This window comes from Loxodonta africana, chromosome 1 (genome assembly GCF_030014295.1).
Source record: "Loxodonta africana isolate mLoxAfr1 chromosome 1, mLoxAfr1.hap2, whole genome shotgun sequence".
Classification (NCBI taxonomy): Eukaryota; Metazoa; Chordata; class Mammalia; order Proboscidea; family Elephantidae; genus Loxodonta; species Loxodonta africana.
Genome location: NC_087342.1, coordinates 188924042 through 188945762, shown reverse-complemented (window position 1 = coordinate 188945762; position 21721 = coordinate 188924042). Strand labels below are relative to the sequence as shown.

The window sequence follows — 21721 nt, the reverse complement described above, 5'->3', positions numbered from 1 at the left end:
TGCACACCACCTCCTTTTGCCAGGATGTCCTGATATGGAGCAATATATTCCCTATGCTACTGTTCAGAGGAATTTGTTGTTGTTGTTGTTTCTAAATTCATTATCCTTCCCTAAGACCACAAATGTTTTGAAGTACTCTGATGATAGTGTCACACACACACACACACACACACACACAAACACTTTTGAATGTACAATCTGACAACAATTGGGCAGATGCTTCTTCTGTTTATGAATCTAGGCTTATTTTCTCAATAAAGATAGCATGTGGCTATAAGAAGTCACTTCTAACTTTGAAAATGGCACTTATATTTGGATTAGAGTTCATATCTGATAAAAATTAAGAAAACTAGTGTTTTGTATTTACTATTAGAATTTCATATAATTACAATAGCTTGTGAGTTATATTCTGCTTTTGTTAAAGAGAAAACTAAGAGTCAACAGACATGAGAGAGAGAATATTTTGGTTGGCTGTTATTGGTTCTAAGAAATCTGCCTTGAAAGAAGTATAACCAGAATGCTCCTTAGAAGCAAGGGTGGTGAGACTACATCTCACACACTTTGGACATGTTATCAGCAGGGATCAATATGCAACACTTGAAATAGCTTGAGCAGAGATTTGTCTACAGAAGTTCAAGTGGCTCAGTGTCTGTGATAAACTGTTAAATGTAAACCTCTGGCTATTATTATTGAATATTATATTTCACAGCAGTTTCATAGATTTTATTTTTATCATTTGGCAATTTTTTTAATTGCTAAGATTATGAAAAAATAACCACCTAGAATAATCTTCATTGTTCCCAACTTTAAAGTAGCAATAGATTGATACCCAGCTTACTTTCTAGGCAGCCATTTGAATACCTTCTTTCTCTTTCTCTACCCTGCCCTCTCTCCCTCCCTCCCTCTCTCCCTCCCTCCCTCTATCCATCCATCCTCGCATCCACCAACCCAGCCGTCATTCTGTCCATCCATCCATCTGTCCATTTTTCTACCTCCCACCCACCCACCCATCCATCCATCCATCCATCCATCCATCCATCCATCCATCCATCCATCCATCCATCCAGGTATATATTTTATTGCTGTAAAAATATATATAATATAGCATTTACCAACAACATGATTGATGTAATTTGTGCCAATCATTTGACTTTATGTTTTATGAGTTCCTATTTTTATTTCCGTATCTCCTGGCAAGGAGGGCAGACAGGTATATAGACATAAGCTTTCCAGGTCTTGCTTCTTATTTTATATAATCTCAATAAATATCAAAGAATCCTTTTCATAGGAGCAGAAGCAAAGGTTTATGATAAATCACCAAGAGGCACACAGTTTGGATTTTCAACATTATATTTTACACAAAGTATATTTCTATTCATAGCCACAGTTTTGGGATATAGTTCAAAGATACTAAAGGTTGATAACTTTACTAGAGATAAAGAATCACCAGGATTTTTTGTTTCATTAGAATGCCCTTGAGAGGTGCTTTTGTTGGTGAATTTTAAAATACTGAAACAAAAGTTTGTATGAGTCTTCCTTATTATCGTTTGTGTCAGGGTGAAAAGAGCTTCTTGCATTAGTGAACTCTGAAAATTTACTGTTTATATTAAGATCTTATCCCAGCATATCCTAGTTCATCTCTTCCAGAGATATGAGCAAAGAAGACTCAAGGCTCCATTGATTTTTCCAATCAATCTTGCTGTTCTTAGGAACTTTCATCAGAGTAATTCTAGCCTGAATTGAGTAACATCCTTGAATAAACAGTTCAACCGACGTTCTTCTTTGACAAGCCTCTTTATGTTGACACTTCCCCTGTATGATACTCTCTCCACCTACAGACCTTTTGTTCCCTACCAAATTCCAAAGTCCCAGCCATATTATATTTTTCTCTGTAAAATGTCTTATTTTCTCTCATGTGATTGCCTCTCTATCCTTCAAGGAACCAAGACTGAAACTCTGGCATAACTTCAACCTCTCTTTTTCCTGCCTTTTGTTCCTTCGGAATTTGTAATTTGACTGAGCTCTCTTTCTCTTAATCCTTTCAAAATAATCGGGAAAACAAATCTTCATTCACAGCTCCCTGCCTTCTGTCTGTGAACTCACATTGCTGTGAATGATCTCACATTGGCCTTATGAACTTCTGTGTGACCAATTGCAATCATCTCCCAAATCAGGTGTTCTCAAAATGCTGTCAAGGGACGCTTGGATGTTTCTGAGACCCTTTTGGTGACCCAGAAAATCAAAACCACCTTCATAGTAATATGAAGTAACTATTTACATTTTCTTACTCTTGTTCTCTCATGAACGAGCACTAGATTTTTCCAGAGGTTGTATGATGTGTGATATCACAACAGATTGTATCCCTAAGCATATGTGCAAATCCAACTGTCTTCTAATTAAGCCAAATGTCAATGAGAGTCACAAAAGTGTAAAACAAAGTCACTGATCTCAGTGTTTTATTTTTGTTTTGGAAAATATGTTTTAATAAAAAATCATTATGTGCAGAATATATAGCATATTGTTTTTTAGTGAATAAATAAATACATATTTGAAAATTTTCCCAGTTTTAATTTTTTAGATTGTCAACATAGATTAAAAAAAAACAAAAAAACCCAGTGCCTTGGAGTCGATTCCGACTCACAGCGACCCTATAGGACAGAGTAGAACTGCCCCATAGAGTTTCCAAGGAGCGCCTGGCAGACTTGAACTGCCGACCCGTAGCACTTAACCACTACGCCACCAGGGCTTCCGTCAACATAGATAGGACCACATAAATAAAACATGTTTAGGATCCTCAATAATTTTTAAGAACTTAGAGGGGTCCTAAGACAAAAAAAGTGTGAGAACCTCTGACCTAAATAATTATCCTGACTATAATCATTTCTTTTCCCAAAACAGTTAATTGGTTTCATAAAACTTTTCTTGTCATTGCCCATTTAAAATTTTCATTGACTCCACAGAATGTAATCCACATTCTACAATTTCTTAACTTCCAAGTCAAGACTCCACATTCTGTTTCTGACTTCTCTTTCTTGACCTTTTGTTGAGCATCCAACAAGGAAAGGTCAAGGCTGTGGTCTGACAAATTAGACCAGTAAAGATACTTTTTTAAACATTTAGACAATTTAATTTTTACATAGCAGAAGTAGCTAAAGGTGCTAGCTCTCTAGCACAATGGGTGTCTTTTTTTCCACACACCAAAAAGGGTGACATCAAAACGAAGAGGCCAAATCCCAATGCAACACAAATGATGGGATAACCCATTGCTGAGAAGCTGATTCTAGTCTGCGGCTAAGCAGTTTTATGGTCCGAAGCTCTATTCCCAGGGACAGTAGGCAGGAAGCCTCATACCTTATCAGAACCCAAGAGGCCATGAAAAACTGTCTGATGACAGCCTCCCACAGGAGATGAGCAGAGTGGGGTAGCCTCACAGCAAGTCCTCTCATATTCTAGGAGCATGATGCATCCCGCTAAGGCTCCAATTTCCTGCAGCTCAAACCTTTGCCTGTGTGGCCTATGTGGATGTGTTCAAGGTCGTCAGGGGGCCATGGTAGAGCCATTACCCTATACTACCAACCCACTTTCTTCCTTTATCTACCACATATTTCATTTATATTAAGCCACTCCCTATTTGATTAATGCCGTATGCCGTCTTGTCTATGTTACTGTTGTTATCTCAACAGAGGTTACTCTTTCCTTTTCTTTCTATGAGTATTAAACTTTTTTTTTTCCCAGAGCCCAGGATAAATTCTCCATCTTCTAAGAAGTGTACCTGATCCTCCTAACTAAAAAGACTTTCCCTCTCATTTCCAATCTCCCATCAGAATTTATCTGTACTTCCCTGCTATCACTTATGCTGCGCCACCTTGTGCTTTATGTTATCCACATTTATTTCCTTTCTCCCCTGACTTTATTAACAGTTTTGGCAAAAGGAGTCATGTCCAATTCACTTTTCTCTCCATTAGCTTAGTTTGTACATTGCTCAGTAATTATTTATTGAGTGAATGAGTCAGTAATATCTAGGATTCTTAAGATAAATATAATAACCACAAGAAATATTAATAGAACCACTTTTTGCTGTATCCCAAGCAAAGAAGGATTTTGTCATTATTGAGAGTAATATTCCAAAGACCTTATTAGGTCTGGGGAAGTAATAGCCATTATTGACTATTTCATTTTAGGTGTATATAATCTCTAGCTACTACATGGATTGCACCAGCTGATGCTGGGCTTTATTAATGAATTCCTGGGGACTGGAGAGACTTTCCAGATCAATTTATCTTTTGAAGAATAGAATTTCTTTGAGAAACAGCCAGATGAGAATAATTGTTGACTATAACTAGAGAAGGAAGAAAGGCCAGTGATTTACTTTTGAAAATCAGCTGGTGAAAACTCTATGGATCACAATGGTCCAATACTGCCATTCATGGCATCACCATGAGTCAGAACAACAACAACATAACTAGAAAAAGTAGAATTGAATGCATGTGAGAATTAGTCTCAAGTTCTAGGGTTCCTTTGTAGCACTCTGAACAGTAATCATACCAAGAAACAAAGCAAAAGTCTGGTATTATAATTGACTGAAGGTGTCAATCACACAGGTTCCACAAAAGAGATGGGGTACTTTCTTAAGTGAGTTAGTAGATTACAAAACAGTTAACTTTTCCCCTTTATAAAACTGGTATTTTATTTTCCTCTGTCATCAGTTATGAACATAATAGACCATACCTCATACATTGCTAAAGATAAGTGAATGACAGGTTGAACAGATTGCAAACACATCACTGCTTTTAAATCACAGCTGCTGTGGGCCTCAATGTTCTTAATAAGATATTGTTCGGTTTACTGAGCAGATGGTAATTGGAGATTATATTCACCAAGAAAGACTTTATTAAAAAAAAAAAAATTAAACCATGTCAGCAAAGAGTACTGAGAGGGCATAATTAACTTTAATAGTACGAGTATTAATGATTAATTCTAATGGTTCTTCATGGACTGTATGTGGCCTTTTAATTTCAAGTGTCATAGATTGAATTGTGTCCCCCAAAAATGTGTGTCCACTTAGGTTAGGCCATGATTGCATGGTTGTCCTCTTTGTGATTTTCCTATGTATTGTAAATCCTATCACTGTGATGTTAATGAGATAAATTAGCAGGAGTTATATTGATGAGAGCTACAAGGTTAGATAGTGTCTTAAGCCAATCTCTTCTGAGATCTAAAAAAGAGAAGTAAGCAGAGAGACGGAGCCGGGGTGGGGGGGTTGGGGGCTTCATACCACCAAGAAAGCAGTGCCAGGAGCAGAGTGCGTTCTTTGAACCGGGGATTTCTGTGCAGAGAAGTTCCTAGTCCAGGGCAAAATTGACGACAAGAACCTTCCTCGAGAGATGACAGAGAAAGCTTTCCCCTGGAGCTGACACCCTGAATTTAGACTTCTAGCCTACTAAGACTGTGAGTGAATAAACTTCTGTTTGTTGAAGACATCCACTTGTGGTACTTCTGTTACAGCAGCTCTGGATGACTAGGACACCAAGCATTACATTTTTTGATTGCTCAGATACTTCACTTGTATAATTCTGTGCTCTGATGACTCCCAACCAAAAGACAAGATTTTATGATAACATTTTAAGTAAGTTTCAGGATAGCTCCTAGTTTTAGTCCTTAAAACAAATATATTGACCTTTTTAATACCTATTTTGTTGGAGCATGTCTTGTTATTTTTTACATTTTTACTTTGCATAAGTTTCCTAGGGCTACCATAACAAATTACCACAAATTTGATGTCTTAAAAGGACATAAATTTTTGTCTCAATTCTGGAAGCTAATTCAAAATCAAGGTGTCAACAGGGTTGGTTACTTTGGGATGCTTTGAAGGAGAATCCGTTCCATGTCTCTCTTTGCTTTTGGAGAATGCCAGCAATTTTTGGTATTCCTTGCCTCCAATTTCTACCTCTGTCTTCACATGGACTTCCTGTCTGTGTGTTTATATGTCTTCTCATTTGCTGTCTCTGATAAGGACACTTGTCATAGGATTTAGGGCCTACTCTAATTCAGAATGATCTCATCTCAAGATCTTTATCTTTTTAAAAAATGTTTTTATTGTTCTTTAAGTGAAAGCTTACAAATCAAGTCAGTCTCTCGTACAGAAACTTGTATACACCTTGCTGTATACCCCTAGTTGCTCTCCCTTTAATGAGACAGCACCCTCCTTCCCTCCATTATCTATTTTCTTGTCTATTCGGCCAGCTTCTAACCCCCTCTGCCCTCTCATCTCTTCTCCAGACAGGAGCTGCCCACATAGTCTCATGTGTTGACTTGTTCCAAGGAGCTCACTCTTCACCAGTATCATTTTCTATCCCATAGTCCAGTCCAATCCCTATCTGAAGAGTTGGTTTTGGGAATGGTTCCTGTCTTGGGCTAACAGAAGGTCTGGGGACCATGACCTCTGGGGTCCTTCTAGTCTCAGCCAGACCATTAAGTCTGGTCTTTTTACAAGAATTTGGGGTCTGCATCCCACTGCTTTCCTGCTCCCTCAGGGGTTCTCTGTTGTGTTCCCTGTTAGGAAGTCATCGGTTGTAGTAGGGCACCATCTAATTCTTCCAGCCTCAGGCTGATGTAGTATCTGGTTTATGTGGCCCTTTCTGTCTCTTGGGCTCATCATTACCTTGTGTCTTTAGTGTTCTTCATTCTCCTTTGCTCCAGGTAGATTGAGACCAATTAACGCATTCAGATGTCCCCTTGCTAGTGTTCAAGACCCCAGATGCCACCCTCCATAGTGGTATGCAGAATGTTTTCTTAATAGATTTTATTATGCCAATTGACTTAGATGTCCCCTGATACTATGGTCCCCAAACCCCTACCCCTGCTACGCTGGCCTTTGAAGCATTCAGTTTATTCAGGAAACTTCTTTGCTGGTTATGCTGACCTCTCCTGTATTGTGTGTTGTCTTTCTCTTCACCTAAAATAGTTCTTATCTACTACCTAATTAGTGAAAACCCATCTCCCTCCCTCACTTGCTCCCCGCTCTCATAACCATCAAACAATATTTTCTTCTCTGTTTAAACTATTTTTCAAGTTCTTATAATAGTGGTCTCATACAATATTTGTCCTTTTGCAACTGACTAATTTCACTCAGCATATTGCCTTTCAGATTCCTCCATGTCATGAAATGTTTCACAGATTCTTCATTGTTCTTTATCGATGAATAGTATTCCATTGCTCAAATATACCCTAATTTATTTACCCACTCATCTGTTGATGGGCACCTTGGTTGCTTACATCTTTTTGTTATTGTAAACAATGCTGCAGTGAACATGAGTATGCATATATCTATTTATATAAAGGCTCTTATTTCTCTAGGATATATTCCGAGGAGTGGGATTTCTGGATCGTATTTATGGTAGTTCTATTTCTAGCTTTTTAAGGAAGTGCCAAATTGATTTCCAAAGTGGTTGTACCATTTTACATTCCCACCAGCATTGCATAAGCGTTCCAGTCTCTCAACAAGCTCTCCAACATTTACTATTTTGTGTTTTTTGGATTAATGCGAGCATTGTTGGAGTGAGATGGAATCTCATTGTAGTTTTGATTTGCATTTCTGTAATGGCTAATGATCTTGAGCATTTCCTCATGTACCTGTTAGCTACCTGAATGTCTTCTTTAGTGAAGTACCTGTTCATATCCTTTGCCAGTTTTTTAATTAGGTTCAAGATCCCTATCTTAATTACATCTGCAAAAACCCTTACTCCAAATAAGGTCACATTTTGAGGCTCTGGACAGACATATCTTTTTTTGGAGGAAACAGTATTCGATTCCCTATGTGCTTTATAATACTCTTTACTTATCTTGATATTCTGTCATTTACTTGACCCTGGATTTCATATATAGTTTCTTTCATTCCTTCATTTCAGCACAAATAATATTTGATACAATGTTTTATTAATCTTCTTACTAGGGAGAAGGTAAATGGATTAAAAACAATAGACACCCACAGATATACATGTGGTATTTAGCTTTCCATGCCTGCCCCAGGCCAACATTTGGTTAGTAGAATAATAGGTTGGAAATTATTTTGTTCTACTCTGCCACATCCACCATCCTATTTGAGCTTCATTCTCAAATATATTCCTGGATGGCCATATGTTCTCCATAATTTTCTTGTACTTTCCATGTTGGCTGTATTCTAGGCTCAATACATTGAGGATCACATGACCACTTGGGAAGGCAGATGTCTTATTCCAGTGTACCAGAGTCAAACTAATTGATAAAAATCTGGTTTAAAATGCTTTTTACTGTACCATGGAGAACACAATAGTGTTTAACAACTGTTTACAATATAAATACATATTTTGTTCCACTGACTTTTCATTTTTAAAATCAAGGTTTTCCACCACCACCATCACCGCCCCCCCCTTACATGAAGCATATCCATGTTAAGGAAAAATTAGAAAATTCTGGAAAGAGGAAAAATGAAATCTCACCTAACTGCATAATCTTTACACAGCTATTATTAGTATGCTGGCATACTGCCTTCTAGTCTTTCTTCATCTATATACTCACATAGTCTTGCTTCATATATGTACTCACAAGTGCACAAAAAAGTCACTTTAATTATGCTATGCTTATATTTTTTGTTTTTCTCTATTCAATTCATATTACCTAACCTAACCCACTGCCATTGAGTTGATTCCGACTCATAGTGACCCTATAGGATAGAGTAGAACTGCCCCATAGAGTTTCCAAGGAGCACCTGGTAGATTTGAACTGCCAACCTTTGGGTTAGCAGCCATAGCACTTAACCACTACTCCACCAGATTTCCCTTCAATTCATGTTATATACTTAAAATTTCTCAGATTGTGGCATAATTTGCAAAAACATCATTTTAATGGCTGCATATTTTCTGTTATGTAGATATGCCATGTATTCTTTAACATTTTCTCTATTTTCAGAGACAATGCCATAAAAAGATGATCTTTCTACATATGTATTTATCATAATTTCACATTTTTTCTTTTAAGATTTCTAGAAGTGAAATTACTAGATCAAAGAGCATGTTTATTTTTTATGACTTCATAGATATTTTTCAAGTTGCTTTCCTAAAGTGTATTTTCAGCTTACACTTCTATGGAAGTAGGTTGTCACTTTCACCACAATCTTACTGGAAAGAGAGAGAGAGAGTTTATCATTTCTTTATACAAACATTTAGTTGATCATCTAATTGCCTTATGTGTAATAAACTCCTACACACTGTCATCCTTATGCTTTTTAGAGCCATCACTTCATTGTGGAAGCAATGATAAGGTACCATTGCATCACTATAAGGCATACAATCCATTAACCTGCAAATTATTAGTAAATGCCTACTATTCTAGGTTCTAAGCTGGATAATTGTGAGCCAGAAAACAGTTTATCTTTTGTAGGTATCCATTTATAGTTCTGTATTACAATACCAATTTCATAATAACAGAAAAATTTCAAAATTAATTTACAGAAGAAGTAAAAGAACACAGAAGATAAGAAATAAAATGCTCTAAGCAAACATTTACTTTAAGGTGCCTCCATCCTAATATTAATGAGGTCAAAGTCTCTTCTTTTTATTTTCATTATGTAAGAATAGACAGTTTTGTGGCCTATATAGTGGAGAATAATAAATTTCTTGTATACAGTCTAAACTCCCAAAAGACTAAAGATAAAATAAAGATGCCTGTTGACTACTGGATACAAAGTAATAATAAGAAAAAACATTGCAGTGAATCCATTCCAACTCATAGAGGCCCTGTAAGACAGAGTAAAACTGCCCCCATGGGATTTCAAAGGAGCCGCTGGGGGATTCCAACTGCCAACCTTTTTGGTTAGCAGCCAGACTCTTAACCAATAAGCCACAGGTGCCCCGAATACACAATTCTATATTAAAAAAAAAAAAAGTTGCCATCTCATCAATTCTGACTCATAGCACGACATATAGGACGGAGTAGAACTGCTTCATAGAGTTCTCAAGGAGCCATTGATGGATTTGAACTGCCGACATTTTAGTTAGCAGACACGCTCTTAACTACTGTGCCACCAGGGCTCTACATAGCAAACTATGTACTACATAGTAGTTATTAAACACAATGATGTGTTTATCAGTAACCTATGAACCAACATCGACCTGTTTCTTTTCCATTATAATAGGAACAATTTAATGTCACCATGTGTCAGAATCGACTCCATGATTGCAACAATGACAATAGGAAATGTATTGATTATTCAAAGGAAGGGCAATTCAGCACACCTGAATGACTTAAGAATGAACAGATGAAGAAGCTGCAGTCTAAATTCACAGGCTCTAGCCCACCCTTACCGAAATAGACCATACATTTGTTCAGCTTGACTTTCTTCTAAAAGATCACTACCGTCTATAATCACAATGTAACCTCTAGGCAAATTATATGTTGATATTGCCTTTCATATTATTTCTGTATTTAATACTTGAAAAAGTTTCTTATCTCGTAACTTGCTCAATTACTCACCCTCTCAAAAACAGAATAATTTCTCTTTCGACTCTGTATTCTAGAAATATATCATGCATTCAATCCATTTGGTGGAAAATTATTTTAGTATTTATGGGCATTTTGTTGTAAGCTAATAAGTTACTGTTTTATCATATCTGTTTCATAAATAATTTATCTTCATGTTTTTCAGATTCCAAGAAAACAAAGACACCTGCAGAAGGTATTGGAAATGTTCCTTTTTCTTTCTTATATTTGATGAAGCCCCAAATAGCATTCTTTCTTAAAGAATAAACACATATGAAAAAACTGTATATGGGATAGCAGAGCGAAGGACAGAGGCATAAGCCCCTCTAACTGAATGCCATATGAGAAGTATTTGGCAGTAATTGTTTTCAAAGAAATATTTGCTTAACAAGCTAATGTGCAATGTTCAACATCAAGCATTTCTTCTACTGAAAAACATAAATTCAATTAATTTTGGAAACACCAGCATCAATTAGGAACTAAATCATCCCTGTAAATCTTGAAAAGAATCATAACTCATTTAGGGAGTATATCTGTGCCTTCTGTACTTGTTCACATGTATTTATACATAGATTTAAAAGGACCACAGCATTTGGCTTTGTTTGCTGTTTGTTTTTTATTACTGCCAAATATTTCTTATGACAGTATTAAACTAAAGATAATTTGATTCTTCTCTTAAGCAATATAATCTTAAGGTAATTCATTGTCAAGAAAAGTTTTTTTTTTTAACTAAATTATGGAAACTTCTAAAACAACCAACAATATCTGAGAGCCATACGCTCTGTAAAATTTCAGGGGGGAGAGATGAGGGCGTTGGAAAAAATTATAGTCCTAAGGAATATGGTAGGAGGTAAAGTTTATCTTTCAAGTTTTTAGGACACTCTTTTTCTGTTTATATTTCTTTCAACAGAACAACCCAAAGGAAAAAGTAAGGAAATACATGAAAATATACTTGTGCATATTTTTTCCTCTCATTTCTACTATTATTGAACTGCTGGTATATTTTAGATTTGTAGTTTTGAATCTTCCTTCTCTACAATTTTTGCATGTGAATTCTATTTGCTGTTTGTTGTTAGAATGAAAGAATAAACCTGAAGGGCCAGAATGAATGAATATGGTCTCTGGACTGAAAAGCATGGCAATCATTCTTCGATTCCTTTGTTCAACTTCATGCAGTTGTCTGATAATACTATCCACAGTCTCATAATCACAATAAAAAACACAATCACATTCCCTTAACCAAAACTGTCTTATTTTTATATAAATTAGTTTCTATAATCTGGTTAGTTGTTAGTCTTTAGAAAGGACAAAAAAAAAAAAAAAAAAAATGTTCTCTTCCAGGCTAGTTATGCAACTTCTTTCCCCCATATTTCTTCTTGTAATGCACAAATATTTTGCATATCCACAAACAGATGACATTTTGTCCATAGTACTTGATTTCCCCCCAGAGGCACTATGAGTTCTGTGCAGAAGCATTGCTTGGGACACATAATTTTAGGCATCATTTACTGTTGCTTTAACACACGATAGTAAAGCTGTTTAGTAACGATTCAGTAAAGTCCTGAGGTGATATCTTCTGCACATGTATACTCTCCCCAGAAGAAAATAGGATATATTTAACAAACGAAAACAAAAACAATTTAACCTTACTCAATCAGCCATTAAAAATCGGCACATTTTCATGAATATAAAGCTTTTTCAGATCCTTGTGATATTAAAAAATGTTTTAAAATATGCATCATTTTTTAATATTTATTTTGCCCTGCAAAAGACTAGGACACTGAGACATTCTTTGTCATAAAAATGCTCTAAAACGTCCTGTGGAGAGAATCATGAAGTTATACTACAACTCTGCCAGCGGGAGCAATCTATCTATAGACAAGTGTGTACTCACTCACTCCTAGATTTATGTGTGGGCACAGAGACTGATGAGCACTGGCACATGGAAACAGAACCCACCCTATAAACCACTGCACCAGCAGGAAAATGGAGGCCAACTAATGACTTAAAAAACAGTACTAAATAATATATATAACCTTAAGGACCTCATTTTATTGCTGTCTATATGATTTAAAAGTTCCTGTATATGCACTGCACTCCTTGGTAATCTTCAGGGCATTGATATATTTAATAAATAAATGTGCTTTCCCAGACATTTATCTACAACCCAACTGCTTCCTTCATTGGAATTACTTTTTTGCAAGTACCTGTGGATCTATAATTATTTTAAAATAAAGAGTAAAGAAAAAAATTAAGTTGTGAGCATGATATAGCAGTTCCTACAGAGCCCTGGTGATGCAGTAATTAAGGGCTATGGCAAGCTACAGCTGCTAACCAAAAGGTTCGCAGTTCAAATCCACCAGCCACTCCTTGGAAACCCTATGGGGCAGTTCTATCCTGTCCTGTAGGGTCACTATGTGTCTGAATTGACTGGACAGCAATGAGTTGGGTTTGTTTGTTTGCTTTTATAAAGTTAAAAGGCAAATTAGTTCATATTTGAAAAGGATAATTCAATAATTACATCCTGAACTATCCCATATAATATCCCACATAATAAACACTTGTTTTGCATATTGTTCTAAATTAGCACAGGTTTTTGGTTTTGTTTTGTTTATATGATCGCTTTCTGACCAAAGTAGAAGGCCCATATTTTTAACTTTGAAATCTCAGACATAGCTCACATTCCATTTTGCTGCAGACCCAAATCCACTTTCAGTATTTTTATCTGTCTGTTCATCACTTTAAAGATTTCTTAGGAATATTTTTGTAATTGTTATTTCAGTTCAACAACAAAAAAAAGCAATATGTTTAATCGTTCCATGCTTTTCAGACAACTTTTAGTAATGTTCTCAGTGTGTTTAGTTTTAGCTAAGATTCCCTTCAGCTTCTTCCTTTTGACCTGTAACACTTGGACAGATTATTTGCTTTATTTGTTTTACTGCCTGTGAGATAGTTTGGGTGTCGGTAGGTTGCTTCTTGTACTGCTTAACTACAAGCCTAATACACAAAACCAAACTTCTGAGAGATGATAAGATTTTATGACACTTTTTGTATCTAAAATATAGTCCTTACAATTTTCAGCATAGATATTGCCTAATTAAAATCTAATTATTACAGGAAACTTTAAGAAATCTCTCCATTAATTTTTTATAAAAATCAGATAATAATGTGTCTGTCTTGAAAATCTCCTTTTATATTAATTTGACAAGCATGTCAAGGCAAAATAAATAAGAATAAGGATGTGAAAAAAAAATTTAGAATAAGGATGTAGATTATAGCAATTCATATAAAATTAATGCTAATTATAAATGTCTGCTTAATCTGTGGCCAGAATAATGCTTTGTTTCATACAATATTCACAAAAGTCTTAAATATCTTAAAATGAAACACTATCTAAAAAGAACCTCATAAAGAACCCAACCTAAAACCCACTGCCTTAACCACCGCATCACCAGGGCTCCACCATAAGGAACATTTGTCCTAAAAAACAAGGGAGGTGTGTTTTGCATTCCCCTGAAAATTCTTAGTTTATATTAGTTAAATCTGCCTCAGCACAGTCTTGGTTTTACTTAAATAAGTATTCTTCAGTGTAAGAAAATTTCATCACATGAAACGCGTCCATTTTCATCATTCTGAAAATTATTTTAAAACAACTGCAATAATTATGCATTGATTTTATTTTTCATCCCAAATTTATTTTCTATTAACCTAATATGATAGCAAATTTAATTTTTTATCCATCAAAAATTTGATTTTTTTTAATTTAATTTTTTTCATCCGTAATGGGCTCTATTTTATTTTTTCAGTTTATTATTCATGAACAATTTGAATTCCTTTAGTGGTAGCGTTTTAATATTTGGAATATTTTGATGCTGTTCTGTAAGGAAATTCCCAGGGGAAATGGAAGAACAGAATTACTTTGTTGTTGTTGTTAGGTGCCATCGAGTCAGTTCCAACTCATAACAACCCTATGCATAACAGAACGAAACACTGCCCGGTCCTGCGCCATCCTTACAATGATTGCTTTGCTTGAGCTCATTGTTGCAGCCACTGTGTCAATCCACCTCGTTGAGCATCTTCCTCTTTTCCGCTGACCCTGTACTCTGCCAACCATGATGTCCTTCTCCAGGGACTGATCCCTTCTGACATGTCCAATGTATATAAGACATAGTCTCACCATCCTTGCTTCTAAGGAGTATTCTGGCTGTACTTCTTACAAGACAGATTTGTTCGTTCTTTTGGCGTCCATGGTATATTCAATATTTTTCACCAACACCGCAATTCAAAGGGGTCAATTCTTCTTTGGTCTTCCTTATTCACTGTCCAGCTTTCACATGTATTACTTTAGATTACTTTAGATATATTAGTCACTGCATGGCAGTTACTGTTGTTTGTTGAAATCCAGCACTAGCACACGCATGTTCCTTTATGTTAAACAAATTAAATTGTGACAAATTAAATTACAATGGGTAAAACAACAGCAATAATAATCATAACAATAATAATATGTTTCAGAACAGGAAAAGAAAGAAAAACACTTGGAACCAGGTAATATTTTAAATTAAAATGATCTCATCTTAATTTCACAATAGTATTTAATTTGCAATAGAATGTTGAATTGCACTTGGATGGCATTGAATATTGAATTATTTTCTTTCCTTGTTTGTGTACAGCAAAGTCACCAAAGAAGGAACATTCAGGTGAGTAAGACTGGTGTTTCTGGGCTCTTTCTACCTGATGTCCAGTGTTGATGAATGCTGTAGCATCAGATAGGTGGTAAGGACAGTGACAGTGAATGGCAAGAAATTCTTCTATCTCGTAACTTCTTTTCCAGTTCTTGACATAGAATTAGCATCAAGGGAATTTTAGAAAATGGAAGTCAGATAATATATAACACTCTCGCTACTCTAAGTGTGGAAACTATGAATGAGCAATATCAGTGTCACCTGAAAAGTTGCTGGAAATGCGAATCTCAGGCTCCCCACCAGACCTACTGAATCAGAATCTGCAGTTTTACAAGATTTCTGTGTGGATTCCTTTGTGCAGTGTTTGAGAAGCACTGTTTTACATGTTAGTGTTAAAAAAAAAAAACAAGAACAAAAAGCTTTCTGTCGACCCACCTTGTATTGCTTTGCTTTTAGAAGGTGGGATGTTTAGATCCAGCCAGTAGTCTCTCCCTAGCCATAAGGTTACTCAATCACGTTTTTGGAGTACTGTGAGGCACCGCCACGAGAGTAGGTGTAGAATTTGCCCTCAGTATATTTACATTCTAGTGAGGAAAAAATTGAATTGAGAATCGGACAAACAAATCTGAAAAATGCAGTTAGTATAGATACCAGATCTTTTTTTTTTTTAAGTTTCTAATATATAACCTGTCCAATATTTCATTTCAAAAGAAAAGAAATGAAATTTTAGCTTTTTCCTGGCGAACTCCTATTCCGCAGGCTTTACTAGGGGCTTTTTGTATTTTTTTTTTTGTCTGTGCGTGGAAGTGGCCATAACCACGTATAACGTCCATTTAGCCTTTCTTTCTATTTTATTGAGTTTACATGGAAATAGCACTCACCCAGTCTTATGTAAATATATAGTATAAAACCCACTGCCGGTCTTTTGCGACTCCTATAGACCCTATACTAAAAAAAAACCAACCCAGTTGCCGTGGAGTCTATTCCAAATCATAGCGACCCTATAGGAAAGAGTATAACTGCCCCATAGAGGTCCCAAGGAGTGGCTGGTGGATTCCAGTTGCTGATCTTTTAATTAACAGCTAAGTTCTTAACTAATGGGCCACAGAGCTCCTACAGCTTATGTAAATACATAGCTCAAGTCCCTTATTCTTCCCAGCTTCTAAAACTTCCTCAGACAATTCCAGTTCATTCAGATGTCTCGCCAATGAGTTTCCAAAGTGTGATTCTCTTTATTTTATATATAATAACTTAAATACTGTTAGGCTTAATGTTATTTTTCTTTTTCCACCTTTAAATAGACAGAACGTAGAGAAGAGAGAGAATATCTTTTATCCCTTCAGCCCTAGAGTGACTATTACAATGCCAGACACAAAATGGCAGTTGACAATGGTTATTGGATACAAAGAAAAATATCATATAGAATAATCACATTTTAAAGTTTTTTGAATCTGAAAAATTTTCAAATAATTTACAAGATGAAATAATTGCACATTTCATCATGTCACATTAACGGTGATGATATTTATCCTTTGGGAAGAAATGTGTTGTCTACAGAGAACAGCCTATTTGTTCAAGGTTATATTGCCACAAATGGGCCATAACACATATTCTTCCTTAGGCATGTATCCAGAAAGGTAAAATAGAACGTACATCACAGAAACAAAGAAACACAGAGACATACAGGCTGACTACTGGACAAGCAGTTTTAAGGATTTTAATAGCTAAACATTGAAATAGTTAAACTGAACCTGACATAATATAATAATTCAAATTGCTTGACCTTATTATGTATTCAGGGCGTGATTAAAATAAAACAAGATGGCAATAATCATTTGAACCTTTAAAAATTAAAACTACTGGATCATTTACCAATTTATTTTTTCATACCATTTAGTAGAATTTAAGGAAAACTTATTGGACTACATATAAAAACTTAAAACGAATGACTCGTGAATGAGCATTCTGTGTTGGGAGAAGATGTATGAATAATGTAAAAAAAAAAAGTATACAAATCACGGTGTATTTCGAGAATATCAGAGAAAATGGCAACGTTATATTTTCATCCTCTCAGATCTATTTTTTTCTTTAGTTTGCCAGATTATAAAAGTAATCTGTTATGCAATTAAATTAGGGAGAGAAAAGTGGACTCAATTCATATAGAGCTTATTATTTCTATGTCCTTAATAGCTCCAAATGAAAAACAAGTAATGTTGAACAAAACTTAAATTAAAAAAAAGAGCATAATTTAGCAGTTGACTCACTTCAGTTTTCTGCTGTCTACAACTCTAAGGCTTATTTTAGAGGCTGGCTTACCAAATGTGTCTCAATACGCTTATCTGTTGTACTGGAATGACATCCAAAATAACTCATCCTCATCTTCTTTGTGAATTCATTATTATTAAAATTTGCCTATAGAGCTTTCATTTGCAAATGCTTATTTGTCCAGATCATGACCCCTTTTTGTGTGTTTGTGTTTTTGTTTCCCACTTTGCAGAATGATAAGTGATCTCTTCAGTTTCTTAAACACATCAGACTTAATTTCCCTAATGCTTAATCACTTGATCAAACCATTAGGAAACATAATTTTTCTACCAGTGAAAGTCACTGTGTCTTTAAGAAAATGAAGCCCCTGTCAGTTTTACTAACTACCACTCTTGTAAAGCCGTAATTTCCTTTTGTGGTTTCTATCCTTGGCTCTAAAATATTGACTGATCATCAGAGCATACCACCACGTTTGAACTGATAGTAGCTTTGACAGCAAGCTAAGGGAGAAATACTAATGTCTCTCTTGGTTTTTCTCTATTCGATGAAGTACCTGACAGATTGTCATTAATGAAAATTATTTTAGGCGTAATAGCAAGTATTTGATTTTTGGGTAAAAAACGTTTTAGCTTCTCTGAGCTCTCAACATATTGGATTTGTGGTCAAATCTCAGTTCTATGTGTAACGTAATATGTTGATATTTTTCTTTCAGTTAGAGCATCATAAACTTTATTAATGATGATAATACTATATAAAACAAATGTATGCTTTAAAAACCAGTGCTTGGTTTTTAAGACAGATTATATCACTGGCAGATATATGACACAAAAACTGGAACTAAATTACTGACTAGTTTGGTGGGGATTTTTTTTTAGAAAATATTACTGTTGAAAATGTTCACATAGTGACAGAAACTTAGAGAGATACAACATGAATCCAAAATTCCATTTATATCTCCATGAGAATTTTAACTTGAATGTAAAGCTGATTGGAACTCTATATTATGGAGTCTTTAGTATGCCAATACTTAGTCTGTAGTGCGTAATCAAGAAAATATATAAAACAAAACTGATAATTTTGCAGCACTGCTAGAGAACTTTAATTTGAAAGTCTATCTGAGTCTGGACATTTTTGTCCTAGAAAAATGTATAGATAAAAATATTCATTTGAAATTTAAAAAGATCTGTAAATTCTGCTGTCTATAGGGAATATTTTACAATTAGGTTTTAAAGAGATCGGCATCTTTTACAGGAAATTAGCTGGAAAATTAAGTTGCCAAATCACGTTCAACACAAGATGAAAGTTTCAAAAGATTTAATATTCAACTCCCTATATTGTTAGCAATTTGGACTTTACATTTACGTTATCCTTCGACACAAATTGCTGAAGATAATTAATTCACAAATTGCTAAAGTTCTTGACTAACAATGCAACCAGCCATTTCTCTAACTAAAACTGTGTTTTTTAGGCAATGAAATCACACAACTGAAGAATATCTTTACGGTTGCTATAAACAGTGGACTACTTATAAAAGTTAATGCCTAAGATGAAAATTGCATGTCATTACAAATATCCTTAAAAATATCTTCAATTACCTCTGTAGTATGGTATACAAATGGGACAGTGAGATGTATAATTGAATTAGCATAAACTAAATTCACCTGTAATGTAATTCCATGGCATTGAATTAAAAAGCATGGTGAGATTGATAAGTTTACAGCAAATCCATGGAAAAGGTAAACTGTGATTGTCATTAGCACTGGATTAAATAAAATAACTAGACCCACACATGTCTGTCAGTTGTCTCACTGTGGTGGCTTGTGTGTTACTGTGATGCTGGAAGCTATGCCACCAGTATTCAAATGCCATCAGGGTCAACCATGATGGAGAGGTTTCAGCTGAGCTTCCAGACCAAGACAGGCTAAGAAGAAGGACCTGGCAGTCTACTTCTGAAAATATTAGCCAGTGAAGATTAAAGACCATAGCCTTCAGATGGATTAGAGCTCAACATAAAGAAAACAAAAATCTTCACAACTGGACCAATAAGCAACATCATGATAAACAGAGAAAAGATTGAAGTTTTCAAGGACTTCATTTTACTTCAATGCACACACACACAAAAAAATGCATTGCCATTGGGCAAACCTGCTGCAAAAGACCTCTTTAAAGCGTTGAAAAGCAAAGATGTTACCTTGAAGACTAAGGCGCACCTGACCCAAGCCATGGTATTTTCAATCACATGATATGCGTGCAAAAGCCGGACAATGAATAAGGAAAACAGAAGAACTGATGCCTTTGAACTGTGGTGCCGGCAAAGAATATTGAATATACCATGGACAGCCAAAAGAATGAACAAATCTGTCTTGGAAGAAGTACAACCAGAATGCTCCTTAGAAGCACGAATGGCAAGACTACATCTTACATACTTTGGACATATTGTCAGGAGAGATAAGTCCTGCAGGACACCATGCTTGGTAAAGTACAGGGTCAACGAAAAAGAGGAAGACCCTCAACAAGACAGATTGACACAGTGGCTGCAACAATGGGTTCAGACATAACAAGGATTGCGGGCATGGCACAGGACACTGCAAATGTTTCATTCTGTTGTATGCAAGGTTGCTATAAGTTGGAACCGACTCGACGGCACCCAACAACAACAACAAAAAGCAGCCATGGAAGCAGCAGACAAGAAATCAAAAAGACACATTGCATTTGGCAAATATTGTGCAAAAGTCTTCTTTGGAGTGTTAAAAAGAAAAAAATACCACTTCAAGGACTAAAGTATCCCTGATCCAAGCCATGGTGTTTTCAATATCCTCATATACGTGCAAAAGCTGGGCAATGAATAAGGAAGACCACAGAAGAAATGATGCCTTTACATTATGGTGTTTGAGAAGAATATTGAATATACCATGGATTGCCAAAATAATGAACATATCTGTCTTGGAAGAAATACAGCCAGAATGCTCCTTAGAAGCAAGGATGGCGAGACTGTATCTCACAAACTTTGGACATGTTATCAGGAGGCATCAGTCACAGGAGAAGGACAGCATGCTTGGTAAAGTAGGGGGTCAGTGAAAAAGAGGAAGTCCCTCAAGGAGATCAATCGACACAGTGGCAGTAACAATGTGCTCAAGCATAATGATTATGATGATGGCGCAGGACCGGCCATTGTTTCCTTTTGTTGTACATAAGGTCACTATGAGTCGGAACCGGTTCATTGGCACCTAACACAACTCAGAAGAGGAATGAGCTAGTGGTATGAAACTGTTTAGATCCTGTGGAAATAACTGAAGTCACTGCAGGAAAAATACTGAAAGACACAGAAACACTTGGGAACTGTATCAATTCAGGGTAGGAATTCTCATGGTGTCCACAAACTTGAAGAAAAGGAAAACTCTTTAGGTTCAATGATTTAGTGCTAAGGTCCAGCAGTTTTCTTACTTTCTACTCTAGATATTCAGAAACACTAAGATACTATTTTCAGTCTTTCTTTCTCTCACACTTGAAGCAACCTTCAAAAAGAATTTTCTATAATATTATAGCTAATCTTTTACAATGTAGAGTTAATTGAGGTCAAATACTATCTTGCCATCCCCATAATTACAGCTAAACAGACAAAAAAGGCCTTTCAAGTGCTCATCCTGACAATTGGAACATCATTTAAGGTTTGGCTATACACTAATAAACTAGTATCTCAATGTATTTTGTGGAACAAGCCACCTTCCTTTATGACCACTACTTGCATACACATACAATTATAATACCATAAAATTGTATCTTGGGTAAAAAGTTCTGTACTGTTATTAAAGAAAGTTTATTAGTTTAAAAAAGGAAAAGCACTTTATAGCTTGCCTGCCTCTGCTGCTTGCTTTGCTCTCAGGTGTCGCATACATTTTACATTTGGGGCAATTTTGTTCTAGTCTGACTTAAAATACTTTAAGGTATTGATCTGGCATCTCCGATACCCATGTTTCATCCCTTTAATATCTGAATTTGCAGAAACTGAGCGAACTAAAGAAGAGATTGGTGCTGCCTCAACTAAAAAAGGTAAATGCAGCTTAAGAAAAAGATACCATGGCTGCAGTCTATTTCTGCTAAGGTTTCTAATTTAATGTCTGGTTTAGTGCTTATAGAACACCTCTATTGATGTTACTATTTCATTGGTTATGGAAACAAAACCAGTTTGCACAAGATTTCTGGTATCCATGTTAATGAGGCCTTGTCTTTAGTATTCTAATACCAATGTTTTTATT

At 35.6% G+C, this 21721-nt stretch overlaps 1 long non-coding RNA gene across 1 annotated transcript in view; it reads left to right on the top strand.

Moving 5' to 3' along the window:
• The window catches only part of LOC135232304 (uncharacterized), a 28394-nt gene extending 6898 nt beyond the window's left edge, over positions 1-21496 (top strand). The window contains exons 2-6 of the long non-coding RNA XR_010322835.1: positions 10682-10711; positions 11426-11443; positions 15031-15063; positions 15189-15215; positions 21468-21496. This is a non-coding gene — a long non-coding RNA (uncharacterized LOC135232304). The remainder of the gene's footprint in view (positions 1-10681; positions 10712-11425; positions 11444-15030; positions 15064-15188; positions 15216-21467) is intronic.
• The last annotated feature ends 225 nt before the right edge of the window (positions 21497-21721 follow it).